The 22,261-nt window shown below is 47.9% G+C and overlaps 1 long non-coding RNA gene across 1 annotated transcript; it reads right to left on the bottom strand.

Annotated features, from left to right (window-relative positions):
• Positions 1–10,837: 10,837 nt before the first annotated feature.
• Positions 10,838–21,787, bottom strand: LOC118547845 (uncharacterized). Its single transcript, XR_004923297.2, has 3 exons — positions 21,499–21,787; positions 11,101–11,232; positions 10,838–10,997 (listed from the first exon to the last, which is right to left on the bottom strand). It is a non-coding gene; the product is annotated as an uncharacterized LOC118547845 (long non-coding RNA).
• Between the last annotated feature and the right edge of the window lie 474 nt (positions 21,788–22,261).

Here is a 22,261-nt window from a genome sequence, read left to right as displayed (position 1 = left end):
GAAAAGGAGAGAAAACCCAGTATGTATTCTCCTTGCGAGACGGGCCCCCCAAAGTAGAAGGTAGTGGCTCACGTGTGGTCCACACCCCCACCGTATCCCCACCATATCCCCACCCTGCATGATGGGGGGCTGCTCCGCTCCCAGGGCAGTTCTCCCCCAAACCACAGTCCCAGGATGGCAGGAACTTCTGGCCCACCCTCCCAGCCAGGCCGGAGCCACCCACCTCTCTGGCGGTGGAGGTCCAGCCAGGCTCTGGAAGGGCGGTTATCCCTGGAGGCGGCAGCATCCGCCTCACCGACAATCTGACAATCTGGATGCGGCGGGGGTGCTAATCCAGTCAGTGAGAGATAACCAAGAGAGCGAATTCATTAACCACAACTTGGAAAGGAGCTCACAGCATCCAGCCACCATGTGTGTGCATCAGAGGGAAACGCCGTCACCGTCGCCGTGGCTCCCTCCCTGGGATGGGGTCCTCACTTGCCACAGGCATCCTTCCCACCCCACCTGGTTAATTCTCACCTTCCAGGTGTTCTCTGCAACATCACTTCCCAGGGAAGCCTGCCCCAGGAACCCCTGGGTCCCGGTCCCCTGCGATGGCTCTTGACATTTCTCCCTCGGGGCCCTGGTACAGGTGTCACTGCATGACTGTGCGACTCGTAGGTCAGCGTCTGTCTCCCCCTCTGGAATGTCAGCTCTGAGAGGGCAGGGATTCTGGCCTTGTTCGCGCTGCATCCCCAATACTTGCACTGTTTGCAATGTGGTAGACACTCGGGGATAGCTGTTGAATGCGCAACTCTGGGTGGAAAGCTGGGAGGAAGAAGCTCAGGTAAAAGGAGAGAAATGGGGAAAATAGACTTTACCGTGTAGTTTGCAGGCCTTTCCCCATCCAGGAATTGCTCAGCCCACATAGGAATTTCACAGGGCTGTGGAATCATCTACCCCCCAGCCCTGGATAGGACAGTTTCTGCCTGCATCCTAGCTTGTCCGCTGTTCTCAGAGATCCCTGCAAATGCAAGTTCCTTAGTTCTCCTCCCATGTTCCTCATGATGGTGATGTTAGGGAAGTTCTTCTCAGAGTCTGACTCCTATGTTTCCTCTGCCATCTTTATCCCCCATTCCCTGTCCTCTTGTACACAGACTCCAACAATATCAGAACTAGAGAGGAGCTTAGAGATGATCTAAGAAAGTAGCTCTCAAGTCATTTTCTTTTTTCTTTTTTTTGTTAATTTTTATTTATCTATTTGACAGAGGGAGAGAGAGATCGCACAAACAGGGGGGAGGGCAGAGGAAGAAGGAGAAACAGATCCCCGCTGAGCAGGGAGCCTGATGCGGGACTCGATCCAAGGACCCTGAGATCATGACCTGAGCCAAAGGCAGATGCTCAACTGACTGAGCCACCCAGACACCATTCATTTTCTTTTTTCTAACAGGAAACAAACAATCAGAATCTGAATCCTAAAATGTGAGGCTGACAAAAGGGGAGAAGCTCTGATTGATATAGGGTGTGGGGACCCTCCCGGGGCACCTCAGGAGCTCCCTGGAAACCAATTTGAAAACCAGTGAGACAGAGATCCAAGCCTGACACTTCGTGGACAAGAAAATCCAAAGAAGGGAAATGATCTGTCCCAGCCAGAACCACAACCCAGTTCTTTCCTGCCTGAAGTCCACAGCCAACATTGTGGGACCTTAGTGGAAATGGCAACGTTTGGGGTACTCTGCAGTTGTTCTATTTAAAAGTATGTTTCAGGGGCGCCTGGGTGGCTCAGTCGTTAAGCTTCTGCCTTCGGCTCAGGTCATGATCCTGGGGTCCTGGGATCGAGCCCCGCATCGGGCTCCCTGCTCCACGGGAAGCCTGCTTCTCCCTCTCCCACTCCCCCTGCTTGTGTTCCGTCTCTTGCTGTGTCTATCTCTGTCAAATAAATAAAATCTTAAAAAAATAAAAATAAAAGTATGTTTCAGGGGAGCCTGGGTGGCTCAGGTGGAGGAGCATGTGACTCTTGATCTCGCGGTTGTGAGTTTGAGCCCCATGTTGGAGGTAGAGATTACTAAAAAAAAAAAAAAAGTAAACTTAAAAAAATAAAAATATATAAAAAATAAGAGTATGTTCCAGTATCATTTGGGGGCTATGTGTTTTGTGTTTTCTCCTCTATGATATCTGGCACTTAAATATGCCAAAAACTCAACAAGAAATTGGCAAAGAAAGTTATAAAAACATGTTTCACAAATCTCCAAATCTTTGAACAAAGATGGTCATCACATTTTCTCAAACATTTCCACATGGGGCTGCAGAGCAAAGCCCATCTTTTTTGTATTATTTACTTATTTATTTCTTTTGGAGTGCATTTGGAGCACAAACCATGCGATTACAAGAAAGATCCAACTGGAAGGCCAATTTGTGGCGTCCTTTGTGCTGGGACTCATTAAGCCTCTCAGCCCCAGGGACCTGGGGATTTTCATGGAACCAATTTCCTTCTTGGAATTGTTAACATAATCCTCTAATTGGAGCATTGAGGGTTCTATTAGCAGCCAGCTCAGTGCTCCAAGGGAGCACATTCCTAAGGACCAGGAGGAAGGTCTAGGCCTCCTCTTGGATCTCCCCGTGACCCACAGGCTCTCTACCCCACGCTCTCACCCTGCCTTCCCCCTCTAGCCGGCTCCCAGACCCCAGAGCAGGGGAGTATGAAGTATCTCAGGTGAGTAGGGCTAACAGGGACTGGATGGTAACCGCACTTACTGGCCAGACATCTTCCACGTACTGCCCTTAGAACATTAGTCCAGGGGCACCTGGGTGGCTCAGTTGTTAAGTGTCTCCTTCAGCTCGGGTCGTGATCCCAGGGTCTTGGGATTGAGCCCCACATCGGGGTCCCTGCTCCGCGGGAGGCCTGCCTCTCCCTCTCCCACTCCCCCTGCTTGTGTTCCCTCTCTCGCTGTGTCTCTCTGTCAAATAAATAAATAAAATCTTAAAAAAAAAAAAAGAACATTAGTCCATATAGTCAAACTGTGGGTGCCATTTATTAAGCTTCTAGTATGTTCCAGGCACTGTAATTCTGACAACAAGGAATCGCAATATTGCTATCTCCATTTTGCAAATGAGAATACTGATTTTTCAGAGGAGCTTAGGCTGAACCAAATATTATTTCATTTAATATTTGCATATATTATTTACTCTAATACTAATAATGGTTAACTCTTAATGACTGTTCACTATGTTTCTAAGAGCTTTACATGTATAAACTTGTTTAATCCCCAAAACAACCCTATGAAATTGGGTATATTATCATCCCCATTTTTTTAAAGATTTATTTATTTATTTATTTATTTGAGCGAGAGAGAGAGTGGGAGAGGGGCAGAGAGAGAGGAAGAGGGAGAGAATCTCAAGCAGACTCTCCACCTGAGCATGGAGCCCAACTCGGGGCTTGATCCCATGACCCTGAGATCATGACCTGAGGCGAAATCAAGAGTCGGATGCTCAACCAACTGAGCTACCCAGGTGCCCCAATCATCCCCATTTTATATATGAGAAAACTGAGGCACAGAATGGTTGAGCATCTTGCCAAAGGGTACTCCACTCTCAGCCTCATCATCAGTTCCACGAAGTCTCAGTTCAGCTCAAGCATGGGTTGTGCTCCTTGCACAATTCAGGGGAAACAGCACAGGGAGTGGTTAAGAGCTGTAGTCAGACACACGCAGGGTCAAATTCCAGTTCCCTCACAGACAGGCTGTGTGAGTATAGGCAGGTGGATTAACCATCGATTGCTATGTAACAAATTGCCCCAGCACTTGGCTACTTAAAACAAGAAACATTTAGTATCTCACATTCTGGGTGTCGGGGATGTGAGAGCTGCTTCCCTGGGCGGTTCTGGCTCGGGGCCTCTCATGAGGTTGCTGTCAGGATGTCATCTGAGGCTATGGTCATCTCAAGGCTGAGCTGGGGCGGGAGCTGCTTGGAAGTTCACTGCCACGGACCTCTGCACACCTCCATACGTGTGAGGACTCCCTTGCAGCCCTAAGCTGGCTTCCCCAGGGTGAGTGATCTAAGACAGGGAGAGAGAGTACCCAAGATGGAGGCCACAGTCTTTCTGTAACTCAGTCTCAGCAGTGGCTTTCCATTACTTCTATCCTATCTTGTTCGTTAGAAACGGGCAGTGAGTGCAGCCCACACTCAGATGGCAGGGGATTACACAGGAGCGCGAAGATGAGGGGGAGGGCAAGACTGGGCCAGTGGAGAGGGCCCACCACACAAGTCACTCAAACTTCTGAGCCTCAGTCCCCAACTCTACAGAACGGGAATCCTAGAGTTCCTACCTCAGAGAATTCTTCTAAGGCCTCAGTGAGACAATGCCCATAAAGAGACCAGAGCAGTGGGGCACCTGGGTGGCTCAGTCTGTTAAGTGTCTGACTTCGGCTCAGGTCATGATCTCAGGGTCCTGGGATCGAGCCCCGAGTCGGGCTCTCCGCTCTGTCCCTCCCCTTGCTCGTGCTCTCTCTCCCTCTCAAATAAATAAATAAAATCTTTAGAAAAAAGAGAGAGAGAGAGAGACACCAGAACAGTGCCCAGCAAATAGAGAGTGCTCCATAAATATCAGTTGCTGTCACCAAGGCTGTAAATTACTTACAGGCAGAGACACTGCATCTTTCTTGATCACATCTGTCCTCTAATGCCTTGCTGGCCCAGGCCCCAGCACTTGCTCTCACGGTGCAGACACCCCCGCCGCCGCGGGACTGGGGCAAAATGAGACAGCACCCGCTCTCGGGGAGCACCCGCTCACGGCGCTCTCAAGGCCCGTGGGTCAGGAATCAGGAGGGCATCGGGAGCGCCCCTGCGAGCCAGCCAGGGCGTGAGCTTTGAGAGTCTCCTGCGGCCCTGGCCCCCGCTGGCTCTCAGCCTACTCCACTCAGAGACGGTCAGCAATGCCGCTTACCACGGGGTAAGCAGTCCTGGCTGTGATGCTGCCCGCCTGCTCCTGGGGGCTCTGGCTTGGCAGATTCCCAAACTCTGACCGGACCGTGCCTAGGAAGGGCGGGCACAAGGCTGAGGCCGAGTTCCCGAAGGCTAGACCACCCACGAGTGGCGACAGTAACGCTCTGTGGCTCCCCTGGGCCTGTCATCAAGGAGCAACGGGTTGCCCTCTGTGTGCTTTGGCGCTGGTGACAGTGGCTCACCATAACCAAAGTGGGGCTCAGGGAAGCGAGCAGAGGAGGGGGGGCGGGGGCGGGAGCCCCGCAGAGAAGCTGGGGCTGTGCTGGGAGGGCGCACGGCATAGTCATGCGCTTGACCCGTGGCTCCCCCACTTGTCTGCTGGATGACTCTGGACCGGCTGCCTAGCTCCCCTTCATCTCTGGTCCCCCATCCACAAAATGACCTTCCACCTGGCACAGAGGCGACGAGCCCCCGCAGGGCGGATGTGAAGTGCGCGGCACGCAGTACGCGCTCCGTTGCGGAGCCGCCCTTATTACCAGGGTGCGAGGGGGCTTAGAGAAAGACAAAGATTGAAAGCTTATTCTGTTTTGTTTTTTAAATTTTACTGAAGTGTATATACACATTAAAAAGTGCAGGAGGGGCCCCTGGCTGGCTCAGTCCATAGAGCATGTGGGCTGTGAGTTCAAGCCCCACATATCATAAGTGTACGGCAAGGCAAATATTCACAAAGGGAACACACATGTGTTATCAGCATCCCCATCAAGAAACAAAACATGATGGGCACCTCAGAAGCCCACTTCATGTTCTCTCCCGATTCCTATCCACCTGCTGGAAGAACCACTATGCCTCTAACTTCTAAGATCCTGCTTTTGCACTTTATCTATTTTTTTTTTAAGATTTTACTTATTTATTTGAGGAAGAGAGAGAGACAGAGAGAGACAGAGCACAAGCAGGGGGAGAAGCAGAGGGAGGAGAAGCAGACTCCCCGCTGAGCAGGGAGCCTGACATGGGGCTCAATCCCAGGACCCTGGGATCATGACCTGAGCTGAAGGCAGACGCTTAACTGACTGAGCCACCCAGGAACCCCTGCACTTTACTTAAATAAAAACAAATGATATGCCCTTTTTTGTGTCTGTCTTCTTTGGCTCCACAGAGTGTGTGTGTGATATTCACACATGTTGTTGCACATGACTGTAGTTTGTTGGTTCTCATTGCTCTGTCGTGTTCCATTGTGTGAATATACCCTCGTTTATTTATTTATTTTTTTTTAAAGATTTTATTTATTTATTTGACAGAGACAGAGACAGCGAGAGGGAACACAAGCAGGGGGAGCGGGAGAGGGAGAAGCAGGCTTCCCGCGGAGCAAGGAGCCCGATGCGGGGCTCGATCCCAGGACCCTGGGATCACGACCCGAGCCGAAGGCAGACGCTCAACGACTGAGCCACCCAGGTGCCCCTACCCTCGTTTATTTATTAATTCCACTGATGATGGGCCTTTGGGGTTGTCTTTGGTTTGGGGCTCTTAAAGACAGTGGTGCCATGCACATTCTTATACCTGTTTTTTTTTTTTTAATATTTTATTTATTTATTTGACAGAGAGAGACACAGCGAGAGAGGGAACACAAGCAGGGGGAGGGGGAGAGGGAGAAGCAGGCTCCCGGTCGAGCAGGGAGCCTGACATGGGGCTCGATCCCAGGACCCCGGGATCATGACCTGAGCCAAAGGCAGATGCTTAACGACTGAGCCACCCAGGCGCCCCTCTTATACCTGTTTTTATTTGACGGGTTAAGGGTGAAATTCCTGGGTCAGAGGTTACCCAGACTTACCACTTCAGTAAGAACTGTTAAACACAATTTTCCAAAGTGTTTTTACTAATGTAAACTCCCAGCAATGAACCAGCGCCCTCCTTGCTCTACATCCCTGTACACACTTGTATTTTTACTTTCTCATCCTAGTGGGTATGTAGTGGTGATTTTAGTCAAGACAACTGTGATTGTAATGTGCGTTCTCTTGATGACTAGTGGGGAGAGCCATCTCTTCCTACGTTTATTGGATATTTGGGTGTGAATCTACATAGTTTAATCTCTGTCCTTGATGGGGCTGCTCTGGAGGACTGACCCTCCTCACTCCCAAGGGGGATTTTGGATTTCTGTGGCTCAGCCACAGAATTGCCAATTAAAACAAAACAAGCTACCATCTGCGATAGATGTTGCAGACTGCTCCAAGCAGCTTCGTCCCCTCTGTAGCAGGCCCTACAGCTCCAGGTCCGTGCATGACCCGCCCTCTGCCTGGCAGACACGCCGGTATGATTGGGAAGGCAGAAGTGTGGCCAAGCGTGTGCTTTCGCTGCTGCCACTGTTTCTCCCGGCTAGCGCGAGGATGGGGACGTTTGGTTCTCCCGGGGTGGCAGTAGCAGAGACCCGAGGCCCAGGCTCTAGCTTCGTGGGTGTCAAGGGCAGACAAGTGGCATACATTCGCTGATGTGGAGCAGCTGGGTCACTGCCAAGGGGATGGGGTCCCGGAGCTGGCAGATGGGGCCAGTGGCTTCCCACTCCCCAGATTCCTGATCGTGGCAGAGATGGTAGAGCCCTGGTCAGGCCAGTGTTTCTGGGAGGCATTCCCAGAAGCCCAGTCTACCTCTGCTCCACCAGCCCTTCCAGTGATTTTGTGAAGTCCTGAATCCCTGTATTTAATTATTTCTGCTCAAAATAGCTAGAGTGATTGTTATACCTGCAATTAAACTCTGACTGACTGATACATTGTGATACCCTGATACAGCCATTTCTTGAAAGAAAAGATCTTTTAAGACCAAGAAATAGGAAGAACCAAATCCTAAATAAAAGGACAGTTTCTTAAATTTCATTAAATCAGTCCCATGAAAAGCCCATTTTCCTTCTCCTGTTTTGCTAGTGGGAATTTCAACACTAGTGGGCTCTGAAGGAGGAAGTGAGTTTAGAAGAGGAATTTAAAGGGAAAACATAAAGAGTGACCCCTGAAATGGAACACGGGAAAGTTGAGAACTCCTGGACTGTCATTTATCGTAGCACCAAGAGTAGCATGACCCCGGTACCGACAGTACCCTGGACTCCTTTAGAATGCCACAAATCGAGGTGCCTGGCTGGCTCCGTCAATAAAGCATGCGACTCTTGATCTCAGGGTCATGAGTTCGAGCCCCACATTGGGGGTAGAGTTTGCTTCAAAAAATGAATAATAATAAAATAAAGTTACTTATTAAAAAATGCCATGAATAATATTGTGTCTGTGGGTTCTTTCGCCCTGACCCAGAGTCGAGGCTCAAGGAGGGCTTTTGAGGAGGGGGAGCATCCGTCAAGCAAGAGCCACTGTAGCTGTGTCCCAAAAGATAATATGAGTGACCATTAGGAGTATTTGAGTAGTTATTTGGTAATTTAAGTGTTGCTAGCAGGCTTTAGGGGGAACAACTCCAGAGAGGAGAGGGAGGAGCTAGAGTGAGGAGCCTGCGGGTGGTGAGGAGGTTTGCTGGCTATTTGGGATCTGGGAGGATCTGCCGGCCATCCTTGCTCTGCTCCGTGGCTGCAAAGGCCTCAGTGCTGAAGCCAGGCCGGGGAAGGAAGTGTCCAGGCTAAGAGTCAGCTCGGGCTCTGGTGACAGTGGCAGGAGTTGGGGGTGGGGGAGGGGTAGCTCCTGATGCGGTCCGCAGAGTGGGGCTCTAGAGACAAGGAGAGGGGTCAATGCCACCATGCTGGAGCTCTAGACACGCAAATGTCCCAGTCATCTTTTGGCCCAGTGATGTGCAGTGATGCTTTCTCTCTCTGTTGTTTTTGTTTTGTTTTTCCTTTTTAATGGTTCACAATGGACATTTTCAAATATACACAAAAGTAGACAGAATAGTACAATGATCCCCCGTGGACTCATAACCCAATGACAACAGTCACCAACTCATCAGCCCAGTGATTTTTAAGCTGTTTTTAGCCCCTGATTCTCTGCTCTCTTATGTGTGTGTAGCTGAATGAAATTATGAACTATTTACTTATGTGTTTTCCCTATCCCTTTCTCCCATTCAAGCAGATGTTAGGAGAACTAGCAGTACCTAGGAGAAAGTAAAGGGCTCCCAAGGGAGGTGAAAGTTGGGGGAAGGAGGGGGCGTCTGGCTGGCTCAGTCGGTAGAGCATGCGACTCGTGATCTCAGGGTTGTAAGTTCAAGTCCCATGTTGGGTGTAGAGATGACTTAAAAATCAAATCTTGGGGCGCCTGGGTGGCTCACTATGTTAAGCGTCTGCCTTCGGCTCAGGTCATGATCCCAGGGTCCTGGGATTGAGTCCCACATCGGGCTCCCTGCTCAGCGGGGAGTCTGCTTCTCCCTCTGCCCCTTCCCCCCCACTAGTGCTCAATAAAAAGAACATCTTAAAAAAGAAAAGAGGGGGAAGGAATCTGCATTTGTTTTCTAGGGTTGCTAACAGAATACCATGCACTGAGTGGCTGGAGCAGTAGAATTGTATTTGTCACAGTTCTGGAGGCTGGAAGTCTGAGGTCACTATGTCACAGGGCTGCTTCTGTCTAAGGGCTGGGCAGGATCTGTCAGTTCCCGGCCTCTCGCCTGGGCTCGCAGATGGTCACATCTTCTCCATGGGTCTTCTTATCATCTTCCTTCTAAGCCTGCCCGTGTCCAAATTTCCCCTTCTCATATTGGATTAGGACCCACCTAAATGACCTCATTTTAACTCGATTACCTTTGTAAAAATCCTATCCCTAAATAAGGTCACACTCTGAGGTATTGGGGGGTTAGGACTCCAACATATCCTTTTTTGGTGGGGGGACACCACCAAAATTCAACCTATCACAGGGATCACTGGCATAGACTGACTGAACGTCTTAAAAAAAACACAAAAGGAAATTCTCTCTAGGCTCCGAAGGGTTTTCCTGGGGTGGGGGGTGAGCTAGAGAGGAGGATCTGTGGGATGAGGATGAGAAAGGCAGACAGGGGACATTAGGCAGCTTCCAAAGGCACCCATGTCCCAGGGATGACACAGAATCAGCAGAAGCAGCTGGACCCGCAGGGGACACGGACAGAGACGTGGCTTGTTAGTGGACACCCATGTCCCAGAAGTGAGCCACGGCCTGAGAGGAGAATTCCAAGAATAATTGGGGTGAAAATTTCATCCACTTTCTGGGAGGGCGTCCTGGGAGTCAGAGATTAATTTAGAAATTTAGACAATAAAGGAATTGATGTTTTCTGCACCTTCTGAGTTTGTCAGCTGAGAATTATATCTGCCAAACATAAAACAGATGAAAGGACTGTTCTGGGTGGAGCTCACCCCCAATCCTGGTTCCCCTAAGGAGCCCGAGGGTTCCAGGAAACTCAGTTTGAAAACACTTAGGGTCCACTCCCCTCTCCACCTCCCCAGTAAACACACAAGGGCATAGAAGCTCAGAAGAGGAAAAGGCCCAAGGCACAAGGCAGATTAGCAGAAGAGCCAGACTAGAATCCGCAGCTCTTGATTTCTACCAGCATACTCTCCTGGTGGCTTCCTCAAAGATTTCTCAGGGAGGCTGATACTGTGTCTCTGCTCCATACGTAGGTCCTCAGAGGTATCTCACTGCACATCAGGCCTCTGGAGCCCTGAGCCGTCCGGAACGGGCATGGAATCACTTCTCGGGGCCTTGTCAGGTTTCTGTTTTGTTTTAGCCATTCTAATAGATGTGCAGTGTCCTGTATGCTTTTGACATGTCCCCATTGATCTTGGAGGGCGTCTTTGCATTCTAGCCCAAGGATGCATTCCAGATTCACCTTGTCCTTTCCCTACCCCACGAAATTATCCCTGGAATAAGCCATTTATCCCTGGTTCTAAGTTGAGTTTTGCTAGCAGTTTCACAAGAAGAGGATTTGGGAAATTTTTTTTTTTTTTAAGATTTTTATTTATTTATTTGACAGAGAGAGACACAGCGAGAAAAGAAACACAAGCAGGGGGAGTGGGAGAGGGAGAGGGAGAAGCAGGCTTCCCGCAGAGCAGGGAGCCTGATGCGGGGCTCGATCCCAGGACCCTGAGATCATGACCTGAGCCGAAGGCAGACGCTTAATGATTGAGCCACCCAGGAGCCCTGGATTTGGGAAATTATGACATGTTAGGGGGAAAACACCATTAAAAAGCTAGATTTCTAATGTAGATTTGATTATTCTACAGTCAGCTCATTCCCCACATACCGAGGTAACTCCTATAGGCAGAAATGGCTGATAACTTCCTCCTTGAACTTGTCTCCAGCATCTTTGAATACATCTCTTTCTGCTTCAACTGATTATAGAGTGGATGCTGTTCTCTGAGATTGGATATCTGACCTAGTTGGATTCGAAGGCAACAATGATCCGATTAGCATTAGAAGATAGCAGTCAGTAGTTTATATCACACAGTGGCAATACAGTTAACCTCCGTGGTTACCTCTGATGAAGGCAGGGCTTTGCAGGACAAAACCACTGCTGAGATAAACCATTGTGGTGAGAACAAGGAATATAAAACCTGGGGAGTAGGCTGGCTACTTCAAACTGCACAGAGTGTTTAAAGAAAGAAATAACAACCTCAGGGTTTTTTGCCCCCTTTTCCTTTTAAAAAAAGTTTTATATGTAGTGTTATATGTCAATTATACCTCAATTTAAAAAATAGCCTTATTAGCTATAAACAGCTAATTTATTAAAATGGCTACATATATTGACGTAGAATAAACTGCATATATTTAAAGTATACAATTTGATGTTTTGATATATATATGTACACACACACCCCTGTGAAACCATCACCACAATCAAGACAACGAATATCCATTACCCCCTAAAGTTTCCTTGTGCCCCTTTGTAATCCATCCCTCCTGCTCTTTGCCTCCTTGCCATTCCCAGGCAACCACTGGTCTGCTTTCTATCTCCATAGATTAGTTTGCATTTTCTAGAATTTTTCTATGAATGGAATAATACAGTATACACTCTCTTTTGTCTGGCTTCTCCCACTCAGGATAATTATAATCATTTTGAGGTTTATTCATGTTGTTGAATATATCAATAGTTCATCCCTTCTTATTGTTGAGTATAATCCATCGCATGGATATACCAAATTTATCTATTCAATTGTTGATGGGTTTTGGGTTGTTTCTAGTTATAAATAAACCCGCTATAAATATTAGCGTACAGGACGTTGTGCAGACATATGCTTATATGCTTTCATTTTTCTTGGGTAAATACCTAGAAGTGAAATTGATAATTATATGGTATGTGTATGCTTAGCTTTTTAAGAAACTGCCAAGATGTTTCCCAGTAGCCGCACCATTTGACATCCCCGTGAGCAGGGTGTGAGAGTTCCAGGCTCCATATCCTGCCCCACACTTGGTCTGGTCCCTCTGGAATTTTAGCCCATTCTAATTGATGTGTAGTGCTATCTTTTTGTGATTTTAATTTGCTTTTCCCTGATGACTAAGCATCTTTTCATGTCCTTATCTGTTATCTACATATTTTCGCCCATTTTTGGTGAAGTATCTGTTCAGATCTTTTGCACATTTTTATTGGGTTGTTTTCTCATTATTGAATTTAGAGTTCTTTACAGATGCTGCATGCAAATCCTTTATCAGAAATGTGATCTGCAAATAATTTCCCCCAGTCTCTGGCTTATCTTTGCATTCATTTAACAATGTCTTTTTAAAGTTCTTAATTTTAATGAAGTCTAATTTATCAATACATTTTTGAATAAGCTGAAAAAGAATGATTTTGACTTTTGGTATTACGTCAAAGAAATCTTTGAACCCAAAGTCACAAATATTTTTTCCTGTGTACTCTTTTTTTTTTTAAATTTTATTTATTTATTTGAGAGAGAGAACACAAGTGGGGGGGGAGGGGCAGAGGGAGAGGAAGAAGTAGGCTCCCCACTGAGCAGGGAGCCCAACATGGGACTGGATCCCAGGACTCCAGGATCATGACCTGAGCCGAAGGCAGACACCCAACCCACTGAGCCACCCAGATGCTCCTTCCTGTGTACTCTTCTTACAGTTTTAGGTTTTACATTTAGGTCTATGATAAATTTTGTGTTAATTTTTTGTGCGTTAATTTTTTTGGTATTAAGATAGAGATTGGCAAACTTTTTGTGAAAGGATCAAATAGTAAAGATTTTAGGCTTTGTGGTCCATCTGATCTCTGTCGTAACTACTCAACTCTGTCATGTAGTGTAAAAGCAGGCTGAGAGAATAAATACATAAGTATGGCTGTGTTTCAATAAAACTTTATTTATTTAAGATTTTATTTTTTTAAGTAATCTCTACATCCAAAGTGGGACTTGAACTTCCAACTCCAAGATCAAGAGTTACAGCCTCCACAGACTGAGCCAGCCAGGCGCCCTAAAATTGTATTTATAAAAACAGGTAATGGCCACATTTGGCCCACTGGCCAGAGTTTGCTGACCCCTTCTTCAAACACCACTGAAACTCCTTGGCAATAGAAGCAGCTCCACCTATCTGTTGGGTCTGGTCCTGCCTTGCTTAACTATCCTTAGTGACCTCACCGCAGGTAGGTACTTCGCAAGAGAATGACAATTCTTTTCATGCCCCACTTCTACACTTCTTCGTTGCTTTCCGACCAATAACTAGGGGCATATTCCTGTATGGCCCCAGAGGACCAAGTCAAAAATCTGACTCAGGAAGAGCTGTCCACATGCCAAACAAAGCAAACTATTAAGTCATTCAACTTCATCCTCCCTGCCTGCTTTGGGTTAACAAAAAAAGTCAAGAAGGTTAGGTCAAATTCTGCCCCCTAATGCTGTGTGATATTGATCAAGTCCCTCCACGTGTCCTTCCTCTGCATCCCCATCTGTGTGTGTTGGGGGTGGGGGAGATTTCTCCTAACACTTTCAATGTTATTGAGTAGATAAGAATAAGACAATACATTTCTTACCCACCTGGTTCATTCTTTACCAGACAATTCCAAAGCTGCCTCCTCCTTGAATAGTTTTTAAAGACTGCTTTCAGTCTTTTTAAAAAAGCACTATACAAATGCAAGGTATTGTTACTATTTTCTCTCTCTAAGTAATTCTAGAAAGCCCAACCTCAGGATTTTGCAATCTGTCACTGTCCCTTGGTGCCTCTGCCTGTTGCCAGGGAGAAAGATTATCCCAGCTTGGGGAAGGTCAGCCAGCCCCAGCAAGATTTCTAACACAGCCTGGCTTGCTGTGCCATCCCCAATCGCAGATCCAAAGTCAGTGACACCGAAACTGGACGAGACCACTCCAAGGCCAGACAGAGTAGCCACTGAGAGGAGAAAAACGCTCAGCACCACAAGCTCCTCACACGCCTGCGATCACCACCCACGCCTGCAAGAGGGCCCAGCTCTCCAGTCAGCCCGGCAGACAAGTGGCAGTCTGCCAGAATCCTGAAAGAGGGAATGTCTTTGAGAACAGAGACCTTGGGGCGCCTGGCTCGTTAAGCGTCTGCCTTCGGCTCAGGTCCTGATCTCAGGGTCCTGGGATCGAGCCCCACATGGGGCTCCCTGCTCAGCGGGAAGCCTGCTTCTCCCTCTCCCACTCCCCCTGCCTGTGTTCCCTCTCTCGCTGTATCTCTCTCTGTCAAATAAATAAATAAAATCTTTAAGGGTAAAAAACAAAAAAGAACAGAGACCTCATCTGCATGGCCCTGGGGGCCCTGCTTTGAACACAGCAGAGATGAAAGAGCAAATCTCCCAGAATACGAGAGGGGCTGGTACACACGGAGCACAGACATAAAAATATTTATCACAGTCATCCATAAATGTATGCAAGAGCCTGAGACCCGGAGACGTACCTCATTCCACGCTTACCTCTTAAATGAACATCTGGATGTATTAAGAATCAATTTATTAATTGGCTATAATTAAGAATGACTCCAATTTTACCTAAGGGTGAATAATTTGAGAAGGAATTTCTCATCTTGTCCTGATCCTCATAACAAGTGGTCAAGGGGGTAGGAGAGCATTGTTACACTTGCTGGCTGGGACTGCAGTTCAGAGAGGTGAAGTGACTTGTGAGACCTCCAGGTCTTCTGATACCAAGCTTAGAGCTCTTCCCTAGTTGAATTGGCTCTGCCTACCAATAAAGAGACAGCTGTTAGGGCGAGATGGGGGTCGCCCCCCCCACTGCCACCTCCCCTCTTCTTACCTTGCAGCATTGCCTCTGGCTTATAAAACAAACGCATTCGGGAGTAAACAGCGTATTTTCTTTACAAAAGGATTTGCCATAGAGAGTTTTGAATAGTACTCTCCCCAAGGGCATCTAAAAAAAGGTTCAAACTGTAAAAGTGGTATGTAAACCCAGTTTGGGGAGATATCATTATATTGTCTAAGGTTCATATACATGGTCAATTACATGTACAGATAGCCATTGGGGTAATTTAAGTCAAGATGGGACAAAATGATCTCTGTAGAGTATAGGACTGTTTGTCTCTGATGCTTTCTCTCTTACACTCAATAAAGGGGTTGTGGACTCACTCTGTGTGTGTGTGTGTGTGTGTGTACTCATAGAAAGGGGTGTATACACAGCGGGGGAAAGCCTGGCTTTAAGTACAAGGCTGAAGTTTAGTGATGCTGCCTTCCAAGAAGGTAGCCTTTGACTTTTCTAATGAAAAATTAATAGGCACTTACTTGCTGCTGCCTTTAATTACATTTGCTAGAGACAAGTGTCTGCCAACCAGCATGGCTCTGGCTGTCTTCTTTGCTGGATCTGCTCTCAGCAAAGCCCACTGGTTTGGGAGAAGAAAGGGTGCCATTTTGGCTGAGCACTTGAAGAGGCAGAAACATCAATGGGTGAAGATTTTGTCACATTTTTTTGCTAATGGGTCTCCATCCAATAGCATTCACCTGACAGAGAAGTTGAACCAAAAACACCTTGGTAGAACATGGACCAGAATTCTAAACCTGTGGTCTGAGGACCTCGAAGGACTGAGGAAATCTTGAAAGAGGGCCAGAAGGGTCTGTCTACACACAGAAAGTCCTGTCTGTAGGTATAATAAACATGCTTCCCCCTACAGATACAGAACCATTTTTCTAACGTGTAAATGCTATTGGGATTAATAAAGTATTAATTCACTTAAATCAATTGTTAAATTTAAATAGCCTTTACCATTAAGCATTTTCTTAACTAAAAGTGGGGTCCTTGACAATTTTTTACCTTACAAATGGGCTTCGAAAGAAAAAAAAAAGGACCTTCACACAGGAAAAAACTAGGAACTTAAAACTAGGATATTCTTTCTATAACTGTGAAGCAGGGTTACTGAAGGAATGGTCTTTCTGGACCTCACTCTTTTTCCCCATTTTTTTAACTGCTTGAGATATTATTTGCATTCCATAAAGTTCATCCATTCAAAGTGTAATTCAATGGTTTTTAGTATCTTTACAGAGTTGTGGAACCATCACCACAATGTGAAGACAGTTTCCCCCACCCTGTTGTACTCATTAGCAGTTGTCCCCACCTCTCCTCCAGCCCCCAGCTCTAAGCGACCGCTGATCTACTCTCCTCCCTCCGTAGATTTGCCCCTTTGGGACATTTCATATAAATAGGATGGTACAATAGGTGGTCTTTTGTGACTAGAGGAATGTTTTGAATCCTGGGAACTCCATCCCGTCTTTGGATACCCAATCTCTATGTATTCTTTTTTTTTTTTTAATTTTAAAAGATTTTTTTTTTTTTTTTTAGTCGACAGAGAGAGACAGAGAACACAATCGGGGGGAGTGGGAGAGGGAGAAGCAGGCTTCCCGCGGAGTAAGGAGCCCGACGCGGGGCTCGATCCCAGGAGCCTGGGATCATGACCTGAGCCGAAGGCAGACGCTTAACGACTGAGCCACCCAGGTGCCCCCAATCTCTACGTATTCTTAAGGCCCTTCTCACCTCTCCCAAAAGCCTTTCTTGCTCCCCCAGCCTATAGGAATATTTTTCTATTAGTTCACAGCCTCTTGTTTAGAGTGTTCAAGAAGCACCCGGCATAAGCTGCAGGATATGCTCTCTGCTGACGTGGCACTGCCGTGCCGCTCGTTCTGTTGATCCCCACACCTCTGACTTCTTGAGGGTGCCATCTTGCTGGCACACTTCTTGAGCTCTACCTCCCCCCCCAACTCAACTGTGCCCAACATAGTTTTCTGCTTGAAATGGATAATCAGTTTATGTGTGTTGAAAGAATAAATGATTCATGGGGATGTTTCCAGACTTTTAGGATAAAGCGCAAGAAAGAAAGCAAATCAAGAACAGGAACCAAGATAAAGCATGGAACGTGGGCATTAGAGTCCAAAGGGTCGGCAGCTGCTGATCAGGTGCAAACTTGAATTGACTGGAAGGTATTAAAAGGCCCCCTGGGCAGCAAAGGGTCTCTCACCCTACCTCCAGTAGAAACTGAAAGAACATATTAGTCATTCCTTCAGCTGAAGGCATTAACCGCCTCCATTAAAATGCAAATGTCAACACCTGGGAGAGTGGCAGATCCAGCTATTATCAGCCATTTCCACCTCAGCTACAATCTGAGCTCTTTGAATATTTCCTGTTCCCTGAGGCCCAGAGGTTTGGAAGAGTGTAGGTCTGGAAAAATCTAGGGCCCGGTTCCCTACGGCCAATTGCAAACTTCTTGCTATCCTTGATTTCCAAGGCAAGGAAACCAGATGTCAAGAGTGAAAGAGAGGGCTGATATCTTTGGTTCTTCCTAACTGCTGGTGGGGGATGGGCTAGAGTGGCGAATCGCTCCTAGGGAGCCCAGGGACCTCAGCCACCCATGCCCAGTGGCTAAGACACTGGGCCCCAAGCCTCCAAGGATGACCCACCCTCAGGACACTGCGTGCTCCATCCTGTTAGTGACTCTCTGACTTGGGGATAACAATGAGTTAGCTCTGTGGGAAAGGTAAATCATCTAGTTTGAAGGGTGGGGCTTCATCTCAAAATGCAAATGTCTGGGGGAGAGTGACACACTTTTGGGAATGGGGTGATCTTGAAGATTCTTTCACCCTAGAGAGAGCCCAAGGGGTCTTAGAGTTCCTTAATTCCATGTGAAGAATACATTACAGGGCAGGGCAAAGTTCTTTTTTCACCCTCAAATCCTAACTGGCTTCTATTTCTGCCCTCTTCCTTCCCACTCCCAGGCACCTGAGCCCTCTTCTGTTCCGTTTGTCTTGGGAAATGCTCGGTGGTCCTAGGCATTCTCTCCTTCCTCTCCCTCACTTATCCCTGTTCCTAAGCAGCAAGCATCCATTCCCTTAGTGCCCCTGCCTTGGTTGGGCATTAGTGGGGGAAGCTTGCTGATCAGACTCATTCACATTGACTTGATAACAACTAACAGCCCTGGCGTGAATCCTTCAGTCTCCAAGAGGTATCTGCATTCTTTTTTTTCAACCACTTTATTGAGATATAATTACATACCATAAGGTTCACCTGGTGAGTTAAACTGTGCAATTCAATGTTTTTTAGTATATTTCTTGAGTTGTGCAATCATGACCATAACCTAACTTTAGAACATCTTCATAACCCCTCTAAAGAAACCTTGCGCCCATGAACCACCACTCCCCATTCCTCCCCATCCCTAGGCCCAGGTAACCATTAATCTACTTTCTGGCTCTACTTTCTGTCTCATTTTTAGGGAATAATTGTCATCCCAAAGCATGACTATCTAATGGTAGAATTTTAAGCAGTGTGAGGGAAGGTATTTTTGGGTAGGGGAGTAGTACTGATACCCACTTGTACCAATATTTCTAAAAATTCTAAAATACTAATATTATAATTTCTGAAATAGAAATATTCTTCCAAAAAGAAGCCCAGGAGAGTGAAGAATGAAATCCCGAAGTGTCACTGAGGCACAAGAGGGAAGATGACTGGAGGGAGGAGGGGGTATTAGCAGATCTCCCAAAGGACCTGCAGAATCCTGAGGCGTGTGGTCACCTCACCTCTGTAAACCAAGTACTCATTCCAGAAAGAGTCCTGACGTGGCGTTGGGTCAGCCCCTATCTGATGACAATAGCCAGGTGCACATCTGGGAGTTGGTCTTCAAAATTTCTGCCTTTCGTTCCTTTCCTAGTTCTCTTCTGACCTCGAGGACTCCTCCTCTTCCCAGGGCTTGACTCCTGGGTTTCAGCCTTGCACAGATGTCTGCCAGCCCATGGCATCATTCCCATCATATCACTTTGGGCTCAGTCTACATGCGCTCTGCTCCTTACCCCTCCCCTAAGCTCTTGGATCTTGTTTTCTCAGTCTAGTTTCATCATTGCCAGAGTTTGCCTTCCAAAACATAATGGACCGGAACACTCCTGTCCCCAAATTCAATGGCTTTTTATTTTATTTTCTTTTTAAAGATTTTTTATTTATTTGACAGAGAGAGAGAGAGCACAGCAGGTGGAGGAGCAGGTAGAGGGAGAAGGAGAAGCAGGCTCCCCGCTGAGCAGGGAGCCCGATGCGGGGCTCGATCCCAGGACCCTGGGATCGTGACCTGAGCCGAAGGCAGTTGCTTAACTAACTGATCCACCCAGGCGCCCCTCAGTGGCTTTTTAAACTGAAGCCCCCCTCCCTCTACACAGTGTTCAAGAGTCCGACCTACCTCTCCATCTCCATCTCCCATTGCCAGTTGCAACACTCCCCATTCCCCGCCCCCCGAGCAGACTCCATTCTGCTCATTATTCCTCAGATGTACCATTTGTTTATCGACAAAGTTATGGGGCACCTCCTATGTGCCAGACACCAGGCTAAGCACAGGGCACAAGAATGAGTAAGATACCAACTCTGCCCTCAAGGAGTTCAGCTGACTATGGAGACTGTTCTGAAAACAAGTTAAGAAAATACAATGTGACAAGTACTATAATAGAGATAAAAACAAGGTGGGCTGGGAGCTGAGGAGGAGGGAGCACCTCACAGCCTGGGTGAGGCATTAGAGAGGGTTTCACAGAGGTGCCACAAATGTGATTTGTGCAGAGTAGGAAAGGTGCTCTCTACAGAGGCTTGAGGGGCAACTCAGGGTGGTTGGGTGACATGGGGAAGTGGTGGGCAGTGAAAATAGGTGGGGGGGGAGAGGTTGTTTTGTGGACAGTTTTCAGTTAGGGGCTGTGACCTGCAGGATCAAAGTGGGGGACAGATTGAGGGCAAGGAGGAAGGAGGAAGGAGAGAGCTGGAGAGTGTCCAGGCAAGGAGCAGGGAGGATGTGTGGGAAGGTAGTAGCTAGAGAATGCGGAAGACAGATGGGAAAAGTTGAGGGTGTGGCAGCAGGGCTTTGGGACAGGGATAGGAGGGGAGGAGGGTTCACCACTCAAAGGTCAGGGAGATTGGGGGACGGTGATTCCACAAGTGGTGAGAAAACAGGGAGGAACAGGCTTCTTGGGAGACAACCTGAACTTACTTTTAGACAAACTGAATCTGTCCCTGGTGGGTACCAAGGAGCATCCATGGGAGGCTCTCCAGTGGACAGGGCTAAGCTTGGAACTGAGAAGGAAGGCAGGGGCTGAAGACAGACATTTCAGAAATACCTTAAGGAAAAAAAAAATTTATCCTTTAACCCAGCAATTCTCCTTGTAGGAATTTCTTCTAAGGATATAAAGATGTGTGTGAAGATTTATCTGCAAAAATGCTCATTGTTTATAACAGTAAAACAGTGGAAACTTTTTATAAACTGCTATGACAGTGAAAGATACCCAACAGTAGGGGATTAGTTAAATAAATTATGCCATATTCATGCAATGGAATTCTGTTTGGACAATAAAATGAATATTGTAGATGAATGCTTACTGACATGAAAAAAACACTATATTTAGCTAAGTAGAAAAATGCAGACTGTAAAATTATTTGTACAGTAAAAGCCCTATTTTTTGTTAAGAAAAAAATTAAGATGCTAATGGTTCTTTCTAGGCGGTATGATTATGAATGTGTTTGCTTTTGTCTTTTTTTGTTAGTTTTTCTACACTTAATCATAAATGGTTTTTTTGGTAAGATGATGCTTATTTTATTTTTTAAAAGATTTTTAAAAATTTATTTGGGAGGGGCAGAGGGAGAGGGAGAAGCAGACTTCCAGAGGAGCAGGTAGCAATTCTCCTCTACTTGAGAACTGGGTAGGTACATCATTCCACAGATCAAGGTCCTCACAGACCGGCAGTTAAGTCCCTTTCTCCACTCCTGACTCTTTGTGGCTGGTGCTGTGCAGGAGTATCTGGTCATTCGAGGTCCAGCGGGAACCCCACTTTGCTCTGGGTTAACAGCTTGCTAGGTGTACAGGAGGGAAGAAAGATCTTTCGGTCACAAGTTAGGGAACTTGTGTGACCATGGCAAGCTAATCACACTCTCGAAGTCTCGGTTTCGGATCTATAAATTGGGAATAGTCACATGCGCCCTGTTTGTTCTCTGTCACACCCCAGGGCTATTGAAGGAAGCCGAATAAGATTTAAAAAACGAAAGAACAAAAGAAAGAGAGAGGGAAGGAAGGAAGGAAGGAAGGAAGGAAGGAAGGAAGGAACGAAGGAAGGAAGAAAAAGTGTGACCAGGCAAAAGCTCTTCACAAACGCCAGGTGTTCCTAGAGCTGTCTGCAGGGCTCCCTCTCGGTTAACTACCCACCAAAGCGTTCCTGCCCGCCCCGCCCTGGCTGCATCAGCCTCACCCACTGCATCTCCATCTTTTCCGTCACTGCCTTCCTGCGTCTCAGAGATCCTCAATTTCTCCATCTCCCCCGTCCATTTCCGGGTCTGGCTCTCGGGCCCCTCCGGGGACTCTGGTCTCCCGCTCCTTGCGGCAGCCGCTGCCCCGGCGCCCCCAGCCCGGTGCGCCCTCCTTTGGCACGGCCGCCCGGCCAGAGAATCGCCCAATAAGAGCGCGGGACTCAAGTCTGACAGCTCAGGAAGCGGCCAATCGAGCCGGGCCAGGGAAGGGGGGCGCAGCGCGGGGGCTGAAGTTGGGTTGAATGGGGGAGGGGGATTAAAGGGGGATACAAGAGAGGGGAGCTTGGACTAGGGGCGCAAGAACCCAAGCAGGGGGCGGGGGAGGAGTGCACGCCACCCAGGTCCAGCGAAGGGACCGCCGGCTGGACGAGGCTCCAGGCGCCTGGGAGGGAGGGGGCGCGGCGAGAAATTTAGGTGAGGAAGGGGAACCGGGGACCCCGCGGCCCCGGGCGCCTCACGGGGCCTGGCCTGAGGATGCCGGCGGGGCGCAAAGGCGGGGGCCGCGGCCCGGCCGGGGGCGGAGGCGGCCGCGCGCCGCTCTGAGCCGAGGCCGGAGCGGCGCGGGGGGCGGGGAGGCGGCGGGAGGAGGGGATGCGGAGGGCTCTCCGGCGGCGGCGGCGGCGGCAAGCGGGCGAGAAGGGGGGAGAGGCGCGAGCGGCCGGAGCGGCGCAGGGCCCGAGGCGTGCATGGCGCGCCCTGAGCCCG

This window comes from Halichoerus grypus, chromosome 1 (genome assembly GCF_964656455.1).
Source record: "Halichoerus grypus chromosome 1, mHalGry1.hap1.1, whole genome shotgun sequence".
NCBI lineage: Eukaryota > Metazoa > Chordata > Mammalia > Carnivora > Phocidae > Halichoerus > Halichoerus grypus.
Note: the sequence above shows the minus strand (reverse complement) of the source record. Positions and strands in the feature narration are given on the sequence as shown.